At 43.2% G+C, this 19,549-nt stretch overlaps 1 protein-coding gene across 1 annotated transcript in view; it reads right to left on the bottom strand.

The window, feature by feature from the left end:
• The window catches only part of LOC129088805 (inactive N-acetylated-alpha-linked acidic dipeptidase-like protein 2), a 422,940-nt gene that overhangs the window by 265,031 nt on the left and 138,360 nt on the right, over positions 1-19,549 (bottom strand). The gene's annotated exons all lie outside the window — the stretch shown is intronic.

The following is a 19,549-nucleotide window of genomic DNA, read 5'->3' as shown; positions in this document are numbered from 1 at the left end:
TACTTTAAGATGAACAGTTATTAAACATAGTTTACTAGATTATGGGTCCATGCATTTGGTCAACAAACGTCTCTCACGTTTCCTCGGTTTCGTTGTCTGTTCTCTCACTCGTAGCTCTGCAAGTTGCTGAAGTCTCTGTCGTACTGGAGAGCATTTATTCTTTTGTTCCTTGAACTTCACAAAAGTTGTGGAGAACAAAATAAGCATTAATTAGAAAAGGAAAGTACACCGTTTTGCGTCTAGCGCCTCTCGCCAAGCCTCAAAATGTGACTTCAGAAGTCCGTTCCGTAGGGCTGATAACGCTGCTGGACACGCTGCTCGCTAATCTCTCCAATAACAGCTGCTTCCTCCGCATGTCGGCAGTAGTAGAATTATTAAATGCAGAATTTAACTCGCAACAGCAAGGTTAACAACGCCTGTATTCAGATATCCAAGTTGAATTAACCTGGTAGTCATTCTGTAATCAAGGCTGTTGTTGTTGTTCTCTTCCGGAAAAGTATCACGTGGTAAGGGCGTGACGAATCACGGAAGGACACGTGTCAGGTGCATTCCTAAGACCACAATCAAATAGCAAACGAGGGGGCCTTTCTCGTCATTCTCCTCTCTTCCTCCTCGGTTGCTGTCTGCCGGCTCCTTATATCGGGGCTTCCGGTTCCTGTCCTCTCCCCCGCCGGCTGTTTCCACTCTCGTTCGTTAGCCCGCCCTCGGGGCGGCTCTTTGTCGCCGGCTGGTGGATGGCGGTGGTATGTGCCATCCAACACGAACCCTCGGGCCCGTCCGGGCCGAGGTTTAAGGGGCGGGATGCCACAGCGTGACGAATCACGGAAGGACACGTCGTAATTCCTAAGACCCAATCAAATAGCAAACGAGGGGGCCTACGTCATCGTTTTCAAACTACTCTGTTTTCGGTGTCCTAAAACTCCGGCCTAGTGTGGAGATATCCGTTTTAAAATGAAAACAAAGTAGTGTGGACAGGGCCTTACATAGCACAGACAGAGAATGGGGAGGAGAATGCTGCATGAAATATGAGGCCAATGGCAGACTTATACCAACAGTCTTTATCCGGTCAGACTAACTAGACCATAATATTAAAAGAAAGTAAACATTTAAAAAAGGCTTTGCATTGCTGAACTTCCAGGAACCTTGTTTAGATACACATGTGGCTGCACCATGTTAAACTCTTTGGTCAATGGTAAATGGACTGTACTTGTATAGCGCTTTTCTAGTCTTCCGACCAATCAAAGTGCTTTTACGTGCTTTTACATTACTAATCATTCACCCATTCACACCCATTTATACACTGATGACAGGGGCTATCATGCAAGGTGCCACCTGCTCATCTGGATTCACACCCATTCATTCATACCCATTCATACACCGATGGCACAGCCTTCCAGAGCAACTCGGGGTTCAGTGTCTTGCCCAAGGACACATCGACATGGACTGCTGGAGCCAGGGATCGAAGGACGACCCTGCTCTCCACTGAGCCACAGTCGCCCAACACTTGTGTAAATGAGTGTGTGTATGTAGTTTACTCTGTTAAAGTTTTACATGCTAACAAAGTCATTGTCAACCTTTTTTTGGGACGGTGGATCCAGGCCTATCCAGCCAAAGTAGACTCTCACTCAGCGAGAAGGTGGCGGCTGGTGGAAGACAAGTAGTTCTTCTCAGTGGGCCATCAACATTGTTGTTGATTGACTTTGATTGTGTTTTGATATTCCTGAGCTGCTGAAGCGGTTCCAAGGAATAACTAATCCTTCTTTAATGATGATGGCGTTTTAATGAAAGCTTAATGACACTCTTTACACCCCGGTGTACTGACTCTCGGTGAATGATGAGCAGAGGAAGAAGAAGAGAGACATGGGGTGACCATAGGAATAAAATGTATGGATTAAGTTCCCCTTAAATGTTAAATATTATGGTTCATAATGGGACCTCTTATCCATTACTACATTGATTAGAGCAATATCAGTTTTTGCCAAAACTTTGCAGTCAGGGAGATGCTGTTTACAAGATCCTGTTTACCTCCATCTCAGATAAAACCATAGTAGCTAGAGCATTTTAGCAGCAGAAAGCCAAGGCTTCTGCCTTGAGTATCATCACATTGTAAGCCTGTAAAGATGTTATTTGTTAAATAAGTAATGTTTAACAATTAGAAATATTTGGGCTCAATATTTGTATATTCATGTTGTCAAATTTTAGGAAAAAAGAAGCTGGTTATTTAATCTCTTTTGTTTATGACACATTTTTAAATCATCAATTATTATGACTTGACTTAAATAACCTTTTAGCGTAAGTTGGACAGATTTTATGGAAACGAGGCATTCGAAGATACTCCACGAGAGATGACATCTATATCTATCTATCAATAAGAAAAAATACCAATATAAACCCCGGGGGACTCTTTCTACTGCAGAGTTCAAATGGTTAAAAGGTAGTTCTCTACCCTGATATAGTGTATCTCTATCTGTGATTGTAGAGAGCAGCACTTTATCAAAAGCTTCAGTTTGGAGAAATGTAAATTACCAGCTCACAGTAGTCAGACAGGGCCATCTGTTCTTTTGATTAAAAAGGTCACAAACAATGCTTACAGTGAGCTGTAATTGACTGCATGTTGCACCATATCCTGCCACAGGCGCAGATGTAGCAAAGTAGTGAAAAGAAACAAAACAGACAGAAAACATGGTTTAGGGTCATGCTTTCTTCAGTGTGTGATCGTGTGTTTTAAGTTTCCTGTTTTCCAAAATAATATATTTCTTGCAGGTCTAACTAGGACTTTTCTCAAAATGCTCAACAAGAGGATGCAGCAGAGTAGTAAGTTCCTCCATGAATCTATCATTGAGATTATGCTATGCATAGATGATGAGGAACATTTTGATAAGGTCAAGGTTTTATTAAGGACAAGCCCCCAAAAAAGCAATCCTATCACAAGCCTGAGCAGAGTGCTGAACCAATCATGTTTTACCCTTCCACTGGTTGTCAGGGAAGCATTTGAACAAAGAGTATTAGATTATGAAGCAATCAGAAAGGAAATCAAAGAAATGTGTGAATTCCTCTCATCATCTTCCAACTCTAAAAATTGGCTCATTGTGTCCATTCATCCAAGCTGTGATTAACTGTTCTAAGACAATGTTGTATATACTCTTCAGTGTACAGTTTTTAGTCAATTTAATAAATCATTATTATTTATTAAAACATAATTAAACTGTTATTAGAGAAAACCCACATTCACTATGAAACATGGACGCAGTCTGTGACGTCACTGATGGGTGGCTCTTTCTGTCTCCATATTTGCAGCAACGCCCCTCTTTCAACCACAATAAGTGAATCTGCTGACGTTCACTTATTGGTTAAATTCCTGCACTTAAGCTTTAAGACTTTTCTCAAAATGTTCAATTTAAAACAACAATGCATCCTCAAGATACCTCTTTGAGCGCTTTAAAAGGACAAACTTTGCTGCTTCACCTTGCTGCCATTGATCTAACGCTCACTACGTTTAGTTTGTACACCAATAAAAGCAGTCACTGCCTTAAATAAAGAGTTTGAGCGGCTTTGTTTCGGGGGCCTTTTAGACTTCCCACAGCCAGGTGCAAAAGATTCAAACATTTCCTTTTAGTGTGAGCAATAAGTAACTCCGGCAATTTATCTGCAAACTCCCTGTCTTATTGTGTTTTATTAGTAGTATATTATTAGTTTGTATTCATTAGTTCTATTCCTTATCTAATTTTGTTTATTGTTACTGCAATTGTGTGTTATTTTTTTCTTATTGATATTTTAAAAATCATTTTGATGCAGAATTTTTGCCTTGCTCCAAGCCATATTTCCAGTGCAATATACAGTGGGTACGGAAAGTATTCAGACCCCTTTAAACTTTTCACTCTTTGTTTCATTGCAGCCATTTGCTAAAATCGAAAAAGTTCATTTTTTTTCGCATTAATGTACACTCAGCAACCCATCTTGACAGAAAAAAACAGAAATGTAGAAATTTTTGCAAATTTATTAAAAAAGAAAAACTGAAATATCACATGGTCATAAGTATTCAGACCCTTTGCTGTGACACTCATATTTAACTCACATGCTGTCCATTTCTTCTGATCCTCCTTGAGATGGTTCTACTCCTTCATTGGAGTCCAGCTGTGTTTAATTAAACTGATTGGACTTGATTAGGAAAGGCACACACCTGTCTATATAAGACCTTACAGCTCACAGTGCATGTCAGAACAAATGAGAATCATGAGGTCGAAGGAACTGCCCAAGGAGCTCAGAGACAGAATTGTGGCAAGGCACAGATCTGGCCAAGGTTACAAAAGAATTTCTGCAGCACTCAAGGTTCCTAAGAGCACAGTGGCCTCCATAATCCTTAAATGGAAGAAGTATGGGATGACCAGAACTCTTCCTAGACCTGGCCGTCCAGCCAAACTGAGCAATCGTGGGAGAAGAGCCTTGGTGAGAGAGGTAAAGAAGAACCCAAAGATCACTGTGGCTGAGCTCCAGAGATGCAGTAGGGAGATGGGAGAAAGTTCCACAAAGTCAACTATCACTGCAGCCCTCCACCAGTCGGGGCTTTATGGCAGAGTGGCCCGACGGAAGCCTCTCCTCAGTGCAAGACATATGAAAGCCCGCATAGAGTTTGCCAAAAAACACATGGAGGACTCCCAAACTATGAGAAATAAGATTCTCTGGTCTGATGAGACCAAGATTGAACTTTTTGGCGTTAATTCTAAGCGGTATGTGTGGAGAAAACCAGGCACTGCTCATCACCTGCCCAATACAATCCCAACAGTGAAACATGGTGGTGGCAGCATCATGCTATGGGGGTGTTTTTCAGCTGCAGGGACAGGACGACTGGTTGCAATTGAAGGAAAGATGAATGCGGCCAAGTACAGAGATATCCTGGAAGAAAACCTCCTCCAGAGTGCTCAGGACCTCAGACTGGGCCGAAGGTTCACCTTCCAACAAGACGATGACCCGAAGCACACAGCTAAAATAACAAAGGAGTGGCTTCGGAACAAGTCTGTGACCATTCTTGACTGGCCCAGCCAGAGCCCTGACCTAAACCCAATTGAGCATCTCTGGAGAGACCTGAAAATGGCTGTCCACCAACGTTCACCATCCAACCTGACAGAACTGGAGAGGATCTGCAAGGAAGAATGGCAGAGGATCCCCAAATCCAGGTGTGAGAAACTTGTTGCATCATTCCCAAGAAGACTCATGGCTGTACTAGCTCAAAAGGGTGCTTCTACTCAATACTGAGCAAAGGGTCTGAATACTTATGACCATGTGATATTTCACTTTTTCTTTTTTAATAAATTTGCAAAAATTTCTACATTTCTGGTCTTTTCTGTCAAGATGGGTTGCTGAGTGTACATTAATGCGATTTTTTTTTTTCCGATTTTAGCAAATGGCTGCAATGAAACAAAGGGTGAAAAATGTAAAGGGGTCTGAATACTTTCCGTACCCACTGTATACTTCATAAAACTGACAGATTTAATTAAAATGTAGGTTTTAAACTGATGATGGATTTGAATTAAATTACATTACAAGAACAGCAGAAAGTCTAATAACGTAATCCTAAGAACTGCAAAAGACTCTTTCTGTGGACTTGAGATAATGATAATAAGGATGAGTCTGATGACAACAATAATACAGTTATGAATATGTTTGTGAAGGTGATGATGATAATAAAGACTAGACTGAATATTCTGGGTTCAAAGCATTTATAGTTAAAACTGCAGTAGATGCACAATTTTTTTCCCGGTTCAGTGATAAACATAACTAGAACAAGTGCTTATCAGCTACATTGTCCTTCATGTGGTTGTTGAAGTAGTCGTCGCTGTGTATCTCTTACATTATTGGGTGTTGACACGGGAATTGCTCATTGTTCCAAAACAACAATAGTCTGACTAAAAAAGGCCAATTTGTTCATCATCTTGTTCCGAAAACAAATGACAATCCAAAGGCACATTGCTCCAAAATACACACTCTCCATGCAACAAACAGAAGTGCATGGCTAATAGTTATTAGATTTACAGCGATATTTTTACGGTGAACAATTTCATTGGTCAAACATATTTCCACAGGCAGAAATCTGCTGAAATTGAGGGCTGACTGCATGTTTATCCCCTGCACGAATGTTTCGCAGGGGTGTGCAAGCATCATCACCATCCACACAATCATAAATCAGAAGCATATCTCCCTGTGCATATAATGCAAAAAGTGAAAGAAGCAACATGCCAACGTGTTCCTTTCTATTAACACGAGAAAAGAAAACGAGGTATGAAGCCAGACAGGAGTCATCAGATGCCAGTGTGCGTTAATCAGACTGCAGAGATGTTAATAAAGAGGTTGTGGCCCAGAATTACTTCCTCTCACTAGGAAAGGAAAAGAAGGCACGAACACACCAGAGTTACACACAGCTGTTCACAGAGGCACACAGTACATAGACCCATACATATGGATACACAGGTCATGCCGCTCGCAATTACTTCCACTTGACAGTGTGAGAATATGGCAAGCCTTTGCAGGATGCTGTCCAGTGTGCAACCTCAAGAGAAGCCAGGTTAAAGCAGAATTAGCCTGACATGATTTCTAGGTAATATTGAGGAACCTATGTGGGAATACTGGTTTAAATGCCAAAAGGGCTTGTCTTTGCATTATACATCAGAAATAAACAAATGCTGGCCCCGCCTGTACTGACTTTTATTCTTGTAATGTTGAACACTCTGAATAAACATACAATATGTATGAACTGTATGCATAGTGTGGCTGTATTGTTAATGGGTAACATCCAGCAGAGCATAAACACATTTCTTAGAACTCCGTATATTTTAATCTGTGTCACGCTACAATAACTAAATAAGATTTATCTTAGCGCATCAATTGCTCATCACTGTCACATATGTGTATATATATATATATATATATATATATATATATATATATATATATATATATGTGACAGTGACGGTCTTTGTTCCTCTTTCAATGAAGAGTGGATTCTGTAAAGATACCCATTGATGCAAAGATATAGTGTTTTGTAATTTGTGTATATCAATCACTTTCATTTGTCTGGTTTGTATGATGTAACATACACTGTAAGATGAATTGCACTTAGGGCTCCTAAAATAACATTCAAAGTTCCTCAAAACCACAGAGAATGAATGGAAATTTTTTTAACATTGTTAGTGATGAATATTGTGTGTGCTGAAAATCTTTTTTTTGGACCAGCACTATGGATGTGCGGTCAGGCACAATGAATTAAAACTACCTTTAATGATTCAAACAACAGACCTGTATAAAAACCCATACAAATGCTACAAATGAGATGACATATTTCCTTCTTAAAACAGAAATATAGGCTACATTATGACAAATTGTTTCTTGTATAAAAGGTCCTCTCCTTCTAAATAATGGATTTGCATTATACTGTATTCAAATAAAGCACACACCAAACAAGCAGTGGTGTAATGCTGTTTCACCAGAGGGCACCACAGCATTACAATTATGGAGTGGGTCTTTAATCCCTGCAGCAAACACAAGTAGCTACTGTGTGAACTCTTTTGCCATATAGACAGGCTCACAGTTAAAGAGTCTGACCCAGTGCAGTTGGTGTGTAAGCTGGAGAGAAGACATGCTCGGCTAGTGGCTTCTGCTCAGAGTGGCGCTTCTAAAGCTGCTTATGGAGAGAGAGAAAGAGAGAGGGCTAGAGAGAGATACAACGATATAATGACACTGACAGGCAGGGGAAATGAGTCAGAGAGGGATAAACACACACTGTTTGATTTGAAAGACTTTGTTCAAACCCAAGAGGGAGAGTCTCTTTTCTCCCTCTGGTTGAGGTGTGAGGTTAAGTGTCCAACCCAATTTCTTCTGTGTGTGTGTGTGTGTGTGTGTGTGTGTGTGTGTGTGTGTGTGTGTGTGTGTGTGTGTGTGTGTGTGTGTGTGTGTGTGTGTGTGTGTGTGTGGCTGTAAAGGTTTAAACCTGAGCACTATGAGACTGACTTTAACAAGCCTAACTGCTGGTCCTTCATTCTGCCTTGCTGAGGAGTCCACATTGTCAGGAACTGGTCCATGAGTTCCCCTCTGGTGGTAGTAGGAGTCATTTATGTTCTCTACATATTCCTTTTCAGGGTCATGAAAAGCTGCTCTAGCACACGACTGACAACTGCACTGGATCCATCACAGCTGATACCTCAGGGATTAATCTCATTCAATATAGCTCTCAATCCCTATGAATTACATTCTTTACGATGACAGAAACATGGGGTAAGGAGCAACAACCTTGTATGGAGTATGTACAATTGTATGTTTTTTGCTTAAAAAGAAACTACTTCTTATTTTATTTTATTATTAATATTAAATATATTTTTTCTTTGTCAATGATATATGTGTGTATGCTAGAAAATCTCTGTTTAATTTGACCATATATGTCCATTGTTTTCCTGATTTGTTCTGTTGAAAAAAAAAGGAACTACTGACTCTCATAAATGAAAGTCACCTCCTAGTCTGTACAAGTATCTGTCATATTGTTTTAAAATTATTTCAAGTCCAGATTGAGAATTGCCAAAAGGCACACATGGTGTTTTAGAGCGACAAAGAGGTCAGCTATGATTTACAAACTTTTGCATTATAGCAGTGTATGCGTGTGTGCTGTTCTGCAGACCATGACTCCTGTGCTGAGAAATGAACCCAAGGCAGAAGTGCCAACAACTGCAGTTCATCAAATGGCTACTTGAGGCTGGCTCCAAAAGCAAGTCAACCACCAAAGACCTCAATGTTAAAATTAGCGACTTTATAGCAGAAATACACATTTGCAGTCTGTTACAAAAATACTTTTGGTCTCTGTAACTAATATCTCCCTTCATAACAAACGGGGGCTACATTTCTATATTCCTCACCAGTTTAAATCATATTAAGGCGAAAAGTTATAATTATTATTATATATCATTTATATATATCATAATTAAGGGTTTGAATTGCTGTCAGCCGCTAGCCTGTCTGATAGTCGTAACCCACCTGAACTTAACCTCTCAACCATGTTTGTAGTGTTGGTGCCTTTTGGGACTAATAATAGGACTTGCTGTGTCGTTCACACCAGGAATCATGCCGGTCAATGTGCAGGCAACTTCATGCAGCTGCAAAAATCCACAATCTACGATTTGAACATCAGTTTTTACACAACTATAGATCTAACAATTCCAAATGTTAAGACATGAGGCTCTAGGGATGGAAATCAGTTGGTCGGCCAGTCAGTTAGTTTGTAATGTATCCACTTTGGTCCAGATTGAAATATCACAACAACCATTGGATTGATTGCAATGACATTTTGTACAAATATTCTAGAACCACAGGGGATAAATCTTTATTACGCTGATGAGCCCCTGACTTCTCCTCTAGCGTCACCTCTAGCTGTTTTACAGTTATACTGTAAAACAGCTATTCTTAGAGCGCAGCTATTCTAGTCTTTGGGCGCCACCCAGTGGGCCGCAGAGGTATTGCCAACATGTTCAATTTAATAAAAAAAGGTAAGCATCAAAGCTAGTTATTTCTATATCTAAATGTGCTCAAGAAATCACATAAATAAAAACATTACAAGTCACACAAAGCGTAATTACAAGGATATGTGTTTCCATGATGTGTGTTTTCTTTGACGTTCCCTCAGATGCAGTACAACACAACAGGTGTTTTAAAATGAAAAGGCGATGTGGGAGACAAACAATTCATGAAGACATGCAGTGACGGATGAGGGTAAGCAGATAATTTGTTTTGATCATTAGCAGACAGTGGTAAAATATGGCACATATTTACCATATTTACCATATTTACAGCCCAGTTTATTTTTTCTCCTGTTTTTGTCCTGTTATGTTTTATTTCATTTATCTGGGTGGTCCACGGAAATGTTTTTGACATCAGAAAAATTTATAATGCACTTTATATTCAAGAATCTCAAAGTGCTACAGAGAAAAAAAACAACAAAAAACTATTAAAAGGGGGGGGGGGGAACCTCAAAGAAAGTTTAGCTAAATGCTCTTTTAAAGAGATGGGTTTTGAGGTTCCGTTTAAAAAGAGCTGTAGTCTGTGGAGCCCTCAGGTGGTCAGGGAGGGCGTTCCATAGTCTAGGGGCAGCAGCAGAAAAGGCCCGATCACCCATGGTGCACAGCTTCGTATGTCGGGTTTGGAGGGTGTGAGTGGATCCTGAACGGAGTGTACGTGAGGTTTTCGGGGGTGAGGAGTTCCTGAAGGTAGAGGGGGCAAGTCCGTGAAGGCACTGGTGGGTGAGGAGGGAGACCTTGTACTCAATTCTGAGTGGGACAGGGAGCCAGTGCAGTAATTTCAGGATGGGGGTGATGTGGTCATGCTTGCGCACCCTCATCAGGACCCTGGCAGCACTGTTTTGAATGTATTGGAGCCTCTGGATGCTCTTGTCAGGGATCCCAATGAGGAGTGCATTGCAGTAGTCCAACCTGGAGGAGACAAAGGCATGGACGAGCTTCTCTGCATCAGCCAGGGTGAGTGATTGGCGGAGTTTGGCGATGTTCCTGAGGTGGTATAAAGCTGTCTTACAGAGGTGTTTGATGTGGGTGTCAAAATTAAGTTGTGGGTCCATTTTAACACCGAGGTTGGTGACGGATGTGGAAAGGGGGATGTTTTGGCCAGAGAAGGTGATATTGGTGATGGTGGGGGAGCGGAGCTGATGTGGCGTGCCAACAAGGATGGCTTCCGTTTTATGGCTGTTAAGTTGTAGGAAGTTGAGCTTCATCCATGCCTCTATCTCCTCCAGGCAGGTGGTCAGTGTGGATGTTGGCAGAGGGGCAGAAGAAGTGGGGGTTGTCCTGATGTAGAGCTGTGTATCATCAGCATAGCAGTGGTAAGATAAGCCATGCCTGCTAATGACACTACCCAGGGGGAGCATGTACAGTGAGAACAGTGTGGGGCCCAACACCGAGCCCTGGGGGACACCGCAGGTGACGTTGTTGGTGTGTGATTTTGCTTTGCCCAGGGCAACGTGCTCAGTTCTGTCAGTGAGGTACGAGGTGAACCAGTTCTTTACATTTCCTGATAGTCCAATGGTGTATTGCAGGCGGTGAAGGAGAATATTGTGGTCAACCGTATCAAAAGCAGCTGTTAAGTCCAGGAGGATGAGGAGAGATGGGGAGCCGGTGTCTGCTGCCATCAGGAGGTCATTTGTGACCCTGACCAAGGCTGTTTCTGTACTGTGGCCATTGCGGAAACCAGACTGGAATTTTTCAAACAAGTGATGTTGTATGAGGTGATCCTGGAGTTGTGCTGCAACTGTTTTTTCCAGAACTTTTGACAGAAATGGGAGATTTGAGATGGGCCTGTAGTTGGAGAGGACTTCTGGATCAAGGGTAGGTTTTTTTAATGTTGGTCTGATGACAGCAGTTTTTAATGCAGATGGGATATGGCCGGCCAGGAGGGAGTGGTTAATGATATTGGTGATGAGTGGAGAGACAGCAGAGATGTTGGCCTTCAGCAGAGCTGTAGGGAAGGGGTCTAGTGCACAGGTGGATGGCTTCATTTTCCTGATGACGTCCTCCACCTCTTCCTTTGTGATGCTGGAGAAGGAGCAGAGGGTCTGGACAGAGTCAATCGGTGGGTCAGCAGTTGGAAGGGGCAGGGCAGTAGTGGTGGAGAGCTGTGAGCGGATGTTATTCACTTTTTGTTTAAAAAAGTTGATGTGCATGTTGCACCTCTCCGTGGTGACATCAGATTGGGATGGTAAAGGGGGGTTTGAGAAGGTGATTGATAGTTGAAAAGAGCTGTTTGGAGTTACCAGGGCTATTGTTGATTATTGTGGAATAGAACCTGGACCGTGCATTATTCAGGGCTTCAGCATATGCCCTCCTGTGTTCCCTGTATGCCTGTTTGTAAACGGTCAGACCAGAGGCCTTGAGTCGCCGCTCAAGGACACGCCCAGCAACCTTCATTGTACGTAGTTCACTGGTGTACCAGGGTGCGGAGCGCAAGAAGGAGACTGACCTCGATGTTAAGGGGGCGTGGAGATCCAGGAGACTGCTCAGGGACTGGTTGTATAAGTCCACTGAGTCAGCAACAGAGAGGGAGTCAGTTGAGCCAGAGGAGAGATGTTGAAGGTCCAGGGCCAGGGCATCCATGTTGATATTTTTCACATTCCTGAAGTGGATCTGCCGCTTTGGTTTGGTGTGGGAGGAAGGAAAAGGGAGCTCCATTGACACAACTCTGTGATCCGAGACGCCAAGATCATAGACCTGTAGGTTGCTGATGGGGGCGGAGTTTGAGATGACCAGGTCAATTGTGTGTCCTCTGGAGTGTGTGGGGGCATCAACATGTTGTTGTAGGTTGAGGGAGTCTAGCAGCTGAAGAAAATCAGCAGCGGGCTGGCATGAGGGGGTGTCAACATGAATATTTAAATCACCCAGAATGATGGTATTGGCAGAGGTAGTACAGAGTGTTGTGAGGAGATCAGACATTTCCGGGATGAAAGCAGAGTTGGGTTTTGGGGGCCTGTATATGAGTAGAACAGTCATGGGATGGGGGGGGCTTGCATGTGAATGCAAGACATTCACAGGAGGAAGTTGTAGGCAGCACCATGGGGGACAACTCCAGGTCCTGTTTGTGGATGACAGCTAGGCCACCACCGCGTCCAGTTCTGCGGGCTGCCTCCAAGTAACTGTAGCCTGGGGGACAGGCTTCGTTTAGGGCAGAGTAAACCTCTGGCTGGTGCCAGGTTTCTGTTAGACACATGAAGTCAAGTCCTTTTTCCCTGATATGCTCTTCAATCAAGCTGGATTTATTATTCAAAGATTGAGTGTTGAAAAGTTCAAATTTAACCAGTGACTGTGGAGTTATTCTCTGTACAGGTCGCAGAGCCTTAAAATCCACTCCGCGCAGGTTGGAATCCACTCCATGAAATCTATCCAGCCGGGAGTGCGGGGATCTCGCGATGTTGCGTCTTTTGCCCTCAGCCGTCTCAGCGGACCTAATGGATGTGATGAAGCCGGCAGGCTGACCATAAATAAAGTTTCTCCCTGAGCCTCTGTGGATATATCGAGGTCTACGCAATAGTCCTAGCTGCTTAATGGTGGAAATACAGGGTGGGATGGAGCGATTGTTGTACTTCAGCAGCTGTGGGGCGAAGTACGTCAACATCGAACCTGATGTTGAGTGATGTTTGCCTGTTAGCAGCTAGGTACGGACCCGACACATCTGGGGAAGAGCTGGGAGGCAGTGCAGAAAATCCACGAGACAGTAGAGACAGCTTAGCAGGTTGACCAGGGCATATTCCTCACCAGGATCACCGAAAAAAACGCCAGCAGTGACCAGGAAAATGTCACATCGGCTACTTGTTTTTAGCCGTTGTTTTTAGCCGTTACTAGGGACGCCAAAATAGCAAGTGAGCTACACGGCTCTTCACAATAACACTGGAACAACTAAAGACAGTCCATAAGCTTGCTTTTCGTCGCTGATGTAGCTTGCAGGGAACCAAGTAGAGATTATATGTCCACAAAAAATCACTTTTTAAAGTAAAATTGGCCAAAATTGGCCCAAAAATTGCTTGGAGAAGCGGCGAACAGACAGCGCCAGCGGGATAGTATAATGTGTGCATTATACGGATATATATATATATATATATATATATATATATATAGGTCTGTATATATATATATATATATATAAATATATATACACATGTATACATAGACACATATTCGAAAGAAATAATGAGAAAAGATGCAGCTGGAGTAGTTTAAGTGAATATGCTAGTTTGAAAAGATGGGTTTTAAGAGCAGATTTTAATTCTGTAGTGGAGTGTAGACTGCAGGGCGCGGGAAAGGGTGTAGGTCTGGAGGAGGTCTGTGAGGTAAGTGGGGGATAAATTGTGAAGAGCTTTCAATGTTAACAATAAGATTTTCAAGATAATCCTTTGTGACATAGGGAGCCAGTGAAGTTGAATCAACATGGGAGTGATGTGGTCAGTAGACTTTGCGCCTGTGGTAATCTGTGCTGCAGAGTTCTGGATGAGTTGTAGTCGCTGAGTAAATTTGTTTGGAATCCCTGCAGGATCCTATTGCAGTAGTCAATGCGTGATGTGACCAATGCATTGACTAAAATCTCTGTTGAGTGTTGTGTTAGAGCGGGGCGTAATCTGGAGATGTTTCGCAGATGGAAAAGGGCAGTACGGAAGATGTTGTTTATATGACTGGAGAAAGAAAGAGTCTCGTCCAGGATGACACCAAGGCTCTTAACCTTTGTGGAAACAGGTACGGTGATTCCAGCAATGGGGAGTGAACAGATATTACTTTTTTCAAGTGTGGATTTAGTGCTGGTGAGGAGAAGCTCAGTTTTACTGCTGTCGAATTTGAGGTGGTTGGTTGTCATCCATGTCTGTAGATCATTAAGACAGGCGGTGAGGGTACTGGTGGGGAGAGTAGAAGTGGGCTTCGAGGACACATACAGCTGTGTGTCGTCTGCGTAACAATGGAATTGAATACCATAGTGCCAGAAGATGTTGCCAAGAGGGAGGAGGTAGACAATAAACAGGAGTGGCCCCAACACTGAGTCCTGTTGAACTCTGTGATGGACTGTGGAGCTTTCTAAGTTGTACTTCTGAATCTGTACAAAATGTGTCCTGTCTGCAAGGCAGGAGGACAACCACTGATGCACAGTGCCCCCAACTCCAATGCTAGCCAGATGGTCCATGAGGAGTTGATGGGATATAGTGTCAAAGGCTGCAGTGAGGTCCAGGAGGATGAGGATGGAGAGTAGACTGGAATCAGCTGCACGAAGGAAGTCATTGGTGATCTTTACCAGGGCTGTTTCTGTGCTGTGTTTAGGGCGGAAGCCCTATTGAAATTGTTCAAAGTGATTATTGTTATCAAGGTAGTTCTGAAGTTGAGATGCAACTACCCTCTCCAGAATCTTGGCGATGTATTTAGATTGGAGATAGGCCGGTAGTTGTTATGGTCATTGGAGTCCAGACCAGGTTTTTTTTTAGGGTTGGTCTAATTATGGCAACTTTCAGTGATGGGGGGGGGAGACGACGACGACGACGACCATACCAGTGGAAAGAGAGGAGTTGATAATGGAGGTTATCAGGGGGATGATGGAGGGCAAGCATGCCTTAACTAGGGTTGTGGGGATTGGTTCCAGGTGACAAGTGGAGGTATTGGACTTATTAATCAGTTAAAAAATGTGATTTTCTGTTGGGAGGCAGAAGTAATTTAAAACAGTGGAAGGGGACAGTTTCATGGTGGTTGCAGATGGTAGATTTGTCTGTATGTTGTTGGCAGAGGCAAGCTGCTTATGGACTGAGGTGGTTTTGGAGTTGAAAAACTTCAGAAAAGCAGAGCATTGTTCATGTCAAGGGTTTCTGGTCATGATGTTTTGCGGTGGATTGAGTATCCTTTCACTGTGGAGAAGAGGGTTCTGGTATTACCTGTGCTGATGATATTGGCGTAGTAGGAGGTTTTAGCTGTTGAAAGAACATTTATGTAGTGGAGTAGATGATCAAAATACAGTCGCTTATGAACAGCAAGTCCAGTCTTTCTGTACAGTCTGTCCAGGCGCCGACCTAAGGCCTTGAGCTGACGTAGTTCAGGTGTGTACCATGGAGCAGTATGGGCAAAAGAGACAACACGTGTTTTGAGAGGGGCTAGAGCAGGGGTCTCAAACTCGCGGCCCATGGGCCAATTGCGGCCCGCTAGACGATATTTTGTGGCCCCCACCTTAATATGAAAGTTTAATGTTAGTGCGGCCCGCAAGTTTTATATGAATGGCACTTTACAGTGTTGTGTGCGGAGCTGAACAAACCTACCAATCACGGTGGGGTATATGGCTCTCGGGGGCGGGACATCGACCGGGCTTGATGCAAGCAGAGAAACATTTCTCAATGAGTGAAAGTTACAGCAGCGTTGCCATGGAGAGTTTTCTTCCGTGCCTGGCTGGCTGCCTCGTTTCTATTAGGCAAACGCAGACATTCGTCCCAGCAACCTGTTCACAACACCTCCAAAAAAAAGTTTTTTAAGTTGCTGCCCAGCGGGACATTATACGTATATATGTCTCTCTCTGACAAAATAAATCAAAGTGATGCGTACGCGGCGAGATAAAAGAAAAGTAAGAAAATAATGTAGCCTAATGTGGTCTGCAGTCACATACCGACACCTGTCCGTCGGCAATAACAGTCCCCGATAACCCGGACCAATTATAGGGTCGCACCGTTATTTGAGGGTCATTATTTTTTTATTTGCATTGCCTCACACGATGAACACTACATATATTTCTATATGATGTCATAAACACGGCTAAACACGACAGTGACACCAAGTGGAATTAAAATATATTCCACAGCCCCAAACATGTCTTTTTCAAAGCCTGCAGTGAAGAGAAAGGTTGGACAATTCCAGGAAAAGTGGGAGATGCAATATTTCTTTGTTGAGCACAGGGGCACCCCGAATGTGTCTTATTTGCACAGAGAAAGTTGCGGTGCACAAGGAATACAATTTGAAACGTCATTACACAACTAGACATGCTGAGGAGTATGCAAAATACCAGGGAGATGAGAGAGCCAACCGGGTTGCAAATCTTAAAACATGTCTACTGAGGCAACAAGATTTCTTCAAGAAAGCAACCAAAGAGAATAATGCAGCAGTCGAAGCTAGCTACGTGGTTAGTGAGATGATTGCTAAGGCGGGAAAGCCATTCACAGAAGGTGAATTCGTCAAAAAGTGCATATTACAGGCTGCAAGTATAGTCTGTCCGGAAAAGAAAGGTCAGTTTAGCAACATCAGCCTTTCTGCCAACACCGTAGCAGAGCGCATTTCTGACCTGTCAAGTAACATTTATGATCAACTGTGTGAGAAAGCCAAATATTTCAGTGTATACTCAGTCGCTCTTGATGAGACCACAGACATCAGAGACACTGCCCAGCTCGCAATGTATGTCCGTGGTATTGATGACAATTTTGAAGTGATAGAGGAGTTGCTCACAGTAATTCCAATGCATGGCCAGACCACTGCTCAGGAGATATTTCACCAGCTGTGTGATGCCATTGAGAATGCCGGTTTGCCATGGAAGAGGTTTGTTGGAATAACAACCGATGGAGCGCCATCAATGACAGGGAGGAAAAATGGACTGGTGGCACTTGTTCAAAAAAAACTGGAAGAGGAGGGTGTAGAGGAGGCCATTGCTCTGCACTGCATTATCCATCAGCAGGCCCTTTGCAGCAAATGCCTGAAGTTTGACAATGTGATGTCTGTCGTTGTGAAATGCATCAACCAAATCAGATCCAGGGGCTTAAAGCACCGAAGGTTCTGTGCTTTTTTTAGAGGAAATAGAGTCAGAATATGGGGATGTGCTCTACTTCACCGAGGTACGTTGGCTCAGCAGGGGAAACGCCTTGAAGAGATTTTTTGAGTTGAGAGCAGAAGTGAAAGCCTTCATGGAGAAGGATGGGGTGGCTGTTCCTGTGCTAAGTGATCCCAAATGGCTCATGGACTTAGCTTTTCTTGTTGATATCACACATGAGCTTAATGTACTGAACAAGAAGTTACAAGGCCAGGGGCAACTCGTCAGTGCTGCTTATGACAACGTGAGAGCATTCTCCACAAAACTTGTGTTATGGAAAGCCCAGCTCTCTCAGACAAACCTTTGCCATTTCCCAGCATGCAAGGCACTCGTGGATGCAGGCACACCATTCAGTGGTGAGAAGTATGTTGATGCCATTTTGAAGCTACAGGAGGAATTTGATCACAGATTTGCAGACTTCAAGACGCACAGAGCCACATTTCAAATTTTTGCGGACCCCTTCTCCTTTGATGTGCAAGATGCCCCTCCTGTGCTTCAAATGGAGCTCATTGACCTGCAGTGCAACTCTGACCTCAAAGCCAAGTTCAGGGAGGTGAGTGGAAAAGCAGACAAGCTTGGGCAATTTTTGAGAGAATTGACCCCCAGCTTCCCTGAGCTTTCCCGAATGTTCAAGCGGACCATGTGCCTTTTTGGGAGCACATACTTGTGCGAAAAGCTCTTCTCCACCTTGAACTTCAATAAGTCCAAGTACAGGTCCAGACTTACTGATGATCATCTTCAAGCCATACTGAGGGTCTCAACTGCTTCCTCCCTCAAGACAAATGTGGCTCAGCTATGCGAGAGGAAGCGCTGCCAGGTCTCTAGCAGCAAGGAGTAGGCAAGAGAAGCCATGTTCAGAAGAACAGTTCATGTTCTTCAATGTTCCATTCATGTTCAGGACAATTTATGTTCAGAAGAACCCATTGAGGTTAAAGAACTGTTAATAAAGACGTTTAAATCTGAATACAGCAGATATAGAAGACTGAAGAAACCACACATAGTTGCTGACTAGAGAAATCTAATTATTATTATTTTATTTATTTATTACTGATTTATTTACTTATTTACTTATTAATTCTTAATTTGTTTATTTATTTTTTCATCTTATTTTGTGTTAAAATGAAAATAAAGACATTTGAGAAGATTGGAATTTTTTTAACAATGCTTTTCTTGTGGAATACCCGATGCGGCCCAGCCTCACCCAGACTCTGCCTCCAGCGGCCCCCAAGTAAATTAAGTTTGAGACCCCTGGGCTAGAGTATGAAGAGCAGAAGATAAGCTATCATTGTAGTGGTCCATTAGATCCGGGAGTGAGGTGGGAGCAGCGACTGGGTTCAATGTTATTAAACTGATGAGATCTTCTTGGTTAACACGTCTGCCCCCTACATTTACTGAGTGGTAGGTTGGTGTTGAATAACACCGCTTTATGGTCTGAGATGGGTAGTTCAGCAGAGGTGATGTTATACAGTGTAACACCGGAACAACAAACTAAGTCCAGGATATGGCCCTTTGTGTGGGTTATAAAATCAACATATTGTTTCAGGTCGAAGCAATCTAACATTGCTTTAAAATCTTTAGTAAAAATATTGTGGATGTTATCAAAATTAACATTAAATCCCCAGTCAGGATGATGTTGGGAGACATTGCACTAAGGGTGGTTAAAACTGTCGTGAGTTCAGTGATAAAAATATTTGCTGACTTAGGAGGTCTGTACAGAATAGCAATAATGATGGGTGTAGGTCGGCGCCGTCCATGGAGATGGGTCAGGATCTGGACGCGTCAGAGCCCCAGGAGCGCCATCTGGACTAACTGGGGCCGACATCTGGACCGTGTGGTGGTTGGAGAGGCTTAAGGAAGCGACCACGGACAACCACTTCGGCCCAGGACGGCCGTGGACAGGTGGAGGGGTCCCACAGAGCTGTGTCTTGGATGGCTGCGCTGAGAGAGGCAATCCGCCTAGACTGCCCAGAAGCCAGGTCCATGTAGCTGGTTAAAAGAGGGTCTTTTTTCTGCAGATCATCAGAGAGCCGTCGGATGTCTTCTTTAGGGTCAGCGATCTGTTTATTGGCTATCTCAAGTAGTACACAGTCCTCACAAGGCACCGTTAACATAGCTATGTTTGTTAACCAGCCTAGCCACTAGGCTAAAAACAAGCCCGACAGTAGCTGTAACAGTATGTCAAGTTTAATCTGAAAGCAAGGGAGGA

This window comes from Anoplopoma fimbria, chromosome 3 (genome assembly GCF_027596085.1).
Source record: "Anoplopoma fimbria isolate UVic2021 breed Golden Eagle Sablefish chromosome 3, Afim_UVic_2022, whole genome shotgun sequence".
Taxonomy (NCBI): Eukaryota; Metazoa; Chordata; class Actinopteri; order Perciformes; family Anoplopomatidae; genus Anoplopoma; species Anoplopoma fimbria.
Note: the sequence above shows the minus strand (reverse complement) of the source record. Positions and strands in the feature narration are given on the sequence as shown.